Below are 5,514 nucleotides of genomic sequence, written 5' to 3'. Positions count from 1 at the left end.
ATTCGCTGTAAAATATTAGATTTCGAGTTAATTTAGAAAATTGAAATATTTAATTCAGTAAATAATTAGTATTATTATATAAATTGTTAAATAAGTTTAATAACACATAAAAGTGTGTGAAACATTTATACATTATATAATAATATCAGTGGTTTCCAAACTTTACGTTATTTCGCTCCTTTCTTTAAAAATCAGTTTCTTTAGCTCTAAACATAAATTAATTAACATTATTAATTACAATTGTTTTTATGTGAAATATTATAAATGTATGAGTTAAGAGCAAAAAAGTTGACAGCGGTGGGATTCGAACCCACGCCCTTTCGGACTGGTGCCTAAAACCAGCGCCTTAGACCGCTCGGCCACGCTGCCTTATAAAAGTTTCGCTCATTTTTTCTACTTTCAAATTCTTACGTAATTATATCAGAATCTACAACCTTGATCACCTTCAATTAATGTAAATTAATATCGTAAATTAATTAGAAAAACCATATGACGTTTATAATAACATAAAAGTAATAAAATCGAAGAACAAAATAATGAAATAATTTCAACTTCAATTAACGCAAATATTCTAAATTTATTATTGAATATAAACAAATAATTATATAAGCGTTCGATTCTGTCTGGCATCGGGATCTCCTTTATAAACTTTTCCTTGTAAATCTACCACCTTACTTCATCAGCATCATCAACAACCTCCTTAAAGTTAAGATCCGCAACTCCTTCTCCAGTTCCTTTTTCCCGTTTCAGGGTGTCCCGCAAGGCTCCCCTCTGTCTCCTCTATTATATAACCTTTTTTTGTTGTGATATCTATATCCCCGATCCTAATATCTTTGATCCCAAATTCTATGTTCTCCAATACGCTGATGACACTACATTGATTTCCCACGCCTGTTCCCTTCAATCCTCTATTCTTAACCTTCAAAACCTCCTATCCTCAACCATTTTATGGTTTAAAAAATGGCGCCTCAAAATTAACCCATCCAAGACCAAACTTCTTATTCTCTAACATCGCATATGTCCTTCGTCTCCCCATGTTATGTTAAATAATCATTCCATTTTCCCTTCACCACTTATTAAATACCTTGGAATCCTTCTTGATCCTAAACTCAATCTCAATTACCATTCCAAACAACTCAAATCCAGATCCCGTCATTTCCGTTCCTTAACCTTCCGTAACTCTGAAATATCCATAAACTGCCAAACATCTATATACAAATCAATCCTATCCTTGACTGCAGTTATCCACTACTTCCCCAATGCCGGAATCCTGTCTTAAAAAACCTGTCCGTATCCGAACGTTCCGCTCTTCGTATCCTCACCAAAATACGACAACCTAATAATCCTCTACATCAGCGTTTTTCAAACTGTGAGGCGCGCCTCCCTGGGGAGGCGTACACTAGTCTAAGGGGAGGCGCGAATATTAGTAGCAGTGAGCAATTTTCCTAATATCTGCTAAAGTATAGATACATTCCTGTGCTCTTATCCATATTGCTGTAATACGCGTAAAAAGTTGAAAAATTGAAATTAGAACGTTCGAAAAGGCAGTGTTTTCACATTTCATTGAGTTACTCGAAATCTATAATAGATAGAATGAATCCAAAAGATGGATATGAAAGCTGAATGTTTGGGGAATCTAGCAAGTATCGATATATTACTGTGGTTTTAGCCGTTTGGCTGTAATTCGTGTTCAAAATTTAAAAAATGCTCGAAAAAGCAGTGTTTTTACATTTCATTGATAATAAAGTAATGTTTTATTAATTGAATTAATTGAATGAAAGCGGTCGAAAAGTTGATCAAGTGGTGGGTGAATGGTTAACTAATTGAGTGAAACAGTTGAAGATGTGTATCGTGCAATGAAATAAAGCGATTTAATGAGAGTGAAACTGATGAAAGTGGCGATCGCGAGTGTGTGTGTGTGATATGGAGATTTAGAAACTGCGTGTGGAAAGTGAGAGTGAGTTAATGAATCGAAGTAGGTGAAAGATGTTGTTGTTGTTGTTACATTTTTCTTGATGTTGTTGATGATGATGGTAAGAGACCGCCGGGAGAGGTGCGAAGATTTGTGCAGATGCGGAAAGTGCGTTGAGATCGGTGGCGGCTGTGGAAGGAGGAGGAGGCGGCGGAGGCGGCTGCGGCGAGGGCAATAAACGTGGCGCTCGGCCTGGAATCGATAAGGCGGCTGCCCTGGGTTCAGGAGCCGCTTTCAAGGACAAGGCCAGGGAAGGAGAGCGAACGAACGAACGAACGAAACGAACGCGCAACACACACATTTGTATGTATATATATACATAAACGCGCGCAAGCGGCGGCCGGTCGAGGCCCCCACGGTACGAAAACGGCACATGCAGGGCCTCCCCAACCGTCCTTCGTCATCCCCCCGAACAGTCGGAAACTGCTCTAACGCAATAACGAGTCGAAGAAGGCTTAGAGAGGAGATAATCGAGTGACCTAGGGAATCCTGAAAATCGTAAAACAAAAGCGAATAATAAACAAACAAAACAAAAAAAAAAGTGAAGAAGGGGGCGGGCTCGGAACAAAAGCAGCGCGTCTCATCCATGTGTCAGCGGCACCGCAGACACACACAGTAGACAGATATACAGACGAAACGAACGAACGAACATACACACTACATATATAGTGTGAGAGGACAGACAGACAGACTCGTACAGAGGAGAGAAGCGAGCGTCGTCGAGCGGGAGAGACGCAAGCGCCAACCCTTCGCACAACTGCATTTCAATTTCACTTTCATTCGCCTCGCGAACGCATCCCGTGACGCAAGCCCCGTGTTTCGACGCCATCGGCTCCGATCATGATCACCACCACCACCACCACTCTTACTTTCGGACGCTCCTGAAACAGAGAAGACTAGAGAGACAAACACAACCATCACCTAGTTTCGTTAACGCACCTCAACGAAGAGGACATCAATCAAGTGCAATAATAGTGATCATCAGTTAACTCACAAAACTGTTAATACTATCGTTCTTCGTCATCATCATCATCAACTTGTTATTATTGTTGTTGTTTGTTGTTATTTCGAATTCTATTTGTTGAATCCCAGTGTAAGTGTGATAAAATTTTCACTAATACATAATTTCAACCACGAATGTGTGACAATGCAATCAGCGACGATCGTTTTCAAAACTGAGATTAAGGAGTTTCGCCTTCCCGCAGGAGCGTTGGTCTCGTCCTCGACGTCTTCACCACCCTGCAGCTCTTCGTCTTCCACGATGAGACCGCCGCCTCCTCCACCGCCGCCCAAGATGAAGGAGACTAAAGGACACGAGGAACCGTCCAGCTCCATACCTGACCTAGGTGAGTTGCATACAAAATCTCACAACTTGTTCACTTCTCTTCTCTTAATTTTCGTGGCGATAACTGTCGCGATGTTGGGAAATCTCCGGACACGGACCTGACCCTGACAATTATTTTTATCTATGTGGTGTATTTTTTCTCTCTCTCTCTCTCTCCGTCACACAAGCATATACGTACTCGTACAAACCATTTACCAAAAGCAAGGCCATCCCGAAACGCGCGCGTTATCTCCACGAAGGCGAACCGAATTAGCAGATTTTCAATGTTTCAAACAACAAGGGCATCACCATCATCGTTCATTTATTTATTTACGTTTCGCATTTGTTGCTTCGCGTTTTTATTTTGTTTCGCCGCAATCTTCGATATCTTCGATAATGTAACCGAGAGACAGATAGCGGATAACCTCTCCCAAGGGTAACACACTTTACGAAATCCACGACCTTCTCATTGTCGAAATTTTTCAATGGGAAAACATCGAGGTTTCTGCACCTCGCTTTTTCTCATTGGGTTCAAGTTCAAACTTAATTCGAATCAGTTTTAACAGCAATTACACACGCGCTATTGTTTCCTTCTTTCTTTTGTTTCTAATACATTCCTTAGCAACGTTCCTTACAAAATATTAATTTTCAAAATCAAAATGTCAATTTGACGTTTCCCCTTATAAATTACGTTGTTTTTTTAAATAAAATTATTAATTAATCAAAATGATGTAAGTCTTGTTTACTTTTATGTCATCGTTCTTTGTTAATATCATCATCATCAGAAAACGTATTGCGATTGCGTTTAGGTTAATCAACTGAAAATCACAACTTGACATTGACATTTCTCTAAACGTCAAAATCTATTTTTTTTCCGTTGCAGATACATAATTTTGAACTCGAATTGAGCACCACAATTTGATTCCGCGTGGAGAAGTTATAAATAAACATTTAAAAGTATCGCAACGATAAAAGTTGGCCTACATGTCAGTCTGTTTGTTTTTGTTTTTGTTTTATTCGATTTCTATTTATTTATTCAGAGATATTCTGTTACATTCTGTCATCAATTATTTGGCCATCTTCGATATTCTTAAATTTATAAATCAAATTAAATCGAAGTACTCATGAAAAAAAAAACATATGTTATTGTTTAATATGACATTCATTAATTGATCAAAGAGTCTATGGAAAAAATCTTTGTTTTTTGAAACATTATTATTTTGTTATTAGTAACGTAACGTAAGTTCAATTGTTTTTAGTTACGTTTATGTACGTAATCATGCCAGAAACGCTACAAAGAGGTAAAGGCAAATTGAATTGAATTGAATTGGCGGCGATAACGCTCGAAATAATACAATACAAATTCGGATAACTGTGTCATTGGGACTAGCTGTTTACATTTATCAATAAACATTCAAAATCCGTTAAAATTTGTTAGTAATTAAGTTTGTAGATTTCATTTCGCTCAGAAGGTCAAAAAAAATGTTTATTTTTAGGTGCTCGCTTTTCGTAATTCTCCAATTTCTACTCCTAAATTTCAGCTGCACAATAAAAAAAATATTTACTTTGAACGTAAACAGTTTAGGTTTTACTTTCAAACAAAATGCATCATTAATAAACTAATTCTAATTACTTGAATTCACGGTTTTTGCGTTTCAGAAGAAAAAAATAAAGATAAAATCATTAGCAGAAGTAATAATAGCCGTACGAAAAGCAAAAGTAACGCGTCCCACATTTCACTCGCGATGAAAGTGTGTACACCGACTCGTTTTTTTTCTCTCTCTTCGTTTCTTCTTTCCTCCATCTAATAGCCATGAAAGTGTAAAATTTTCATATCGAAAGTGATTCGCACTTTCAGTTTCCTTTTCGCAATTAAATATATATATTTGATTTGTATTTGGAATTTGCAACAACAACAAAAACAAACTAATTCGCTACACAAATCGCAAAAGAAAACCTTTCGAAACGGTCACAAAGTAATTAAATTTTGTCATTTGCTATCTATTTTTTTTTATATACATTTTTGAAATTTTTGTTACTTGACATTTGTATCCAATTATTTTTAGAAAAGATAAACGATAAAAATGATTTTAAATCGTTTAATAACAATCAGAATCTAGTAACCAGTTTGCTCTTTCAATTGTTTAATTTTGACAGTTAATTTGATTCGTAAATTGGAATAGCATTTGTGTGTGTGTGTGTTTATTTTAAAGCCGTT

At 37.0% G+C, this 5,514-nt stretch overlaps 1 non-coding gene across 1 annotated transcript; it reads right to left on the bottom strand.

The window, feature by feature from the left end:
• Positions 1–289: 289 nt before the first annotated feature.
• On the bottom strand, positions 290–369 carry Trnal-uag. Its single transcript has one exon. It is a non-coding gene; the product is annotated as a tRNA-Leu (tRNA).
• Positions 370–5,514: the final 5,145 nt, after the last annotated feature.

This window comes from Nicrophorus vespilloides, unplaced genomic scaffold (assembly GCF_001412225.1).
Source record: "Nicrophorus vespilloides isolate i.1.1-1 unplaced genomic scaffold, Nicve_v1.0, whole genome shotgun sequence".
Lineage (NCBI taxonomy): Eukaryota > Metazoa > Arthropoda > Insecta > Coleoptera > Silphidae > Nicrophorus > Nicrophorus vespilloides.
The sequence above is the reverse complement of the archived record's forward strand: the minus strand, read 5'-3'. Positions and strand labels throughout refer to the sequence as shown.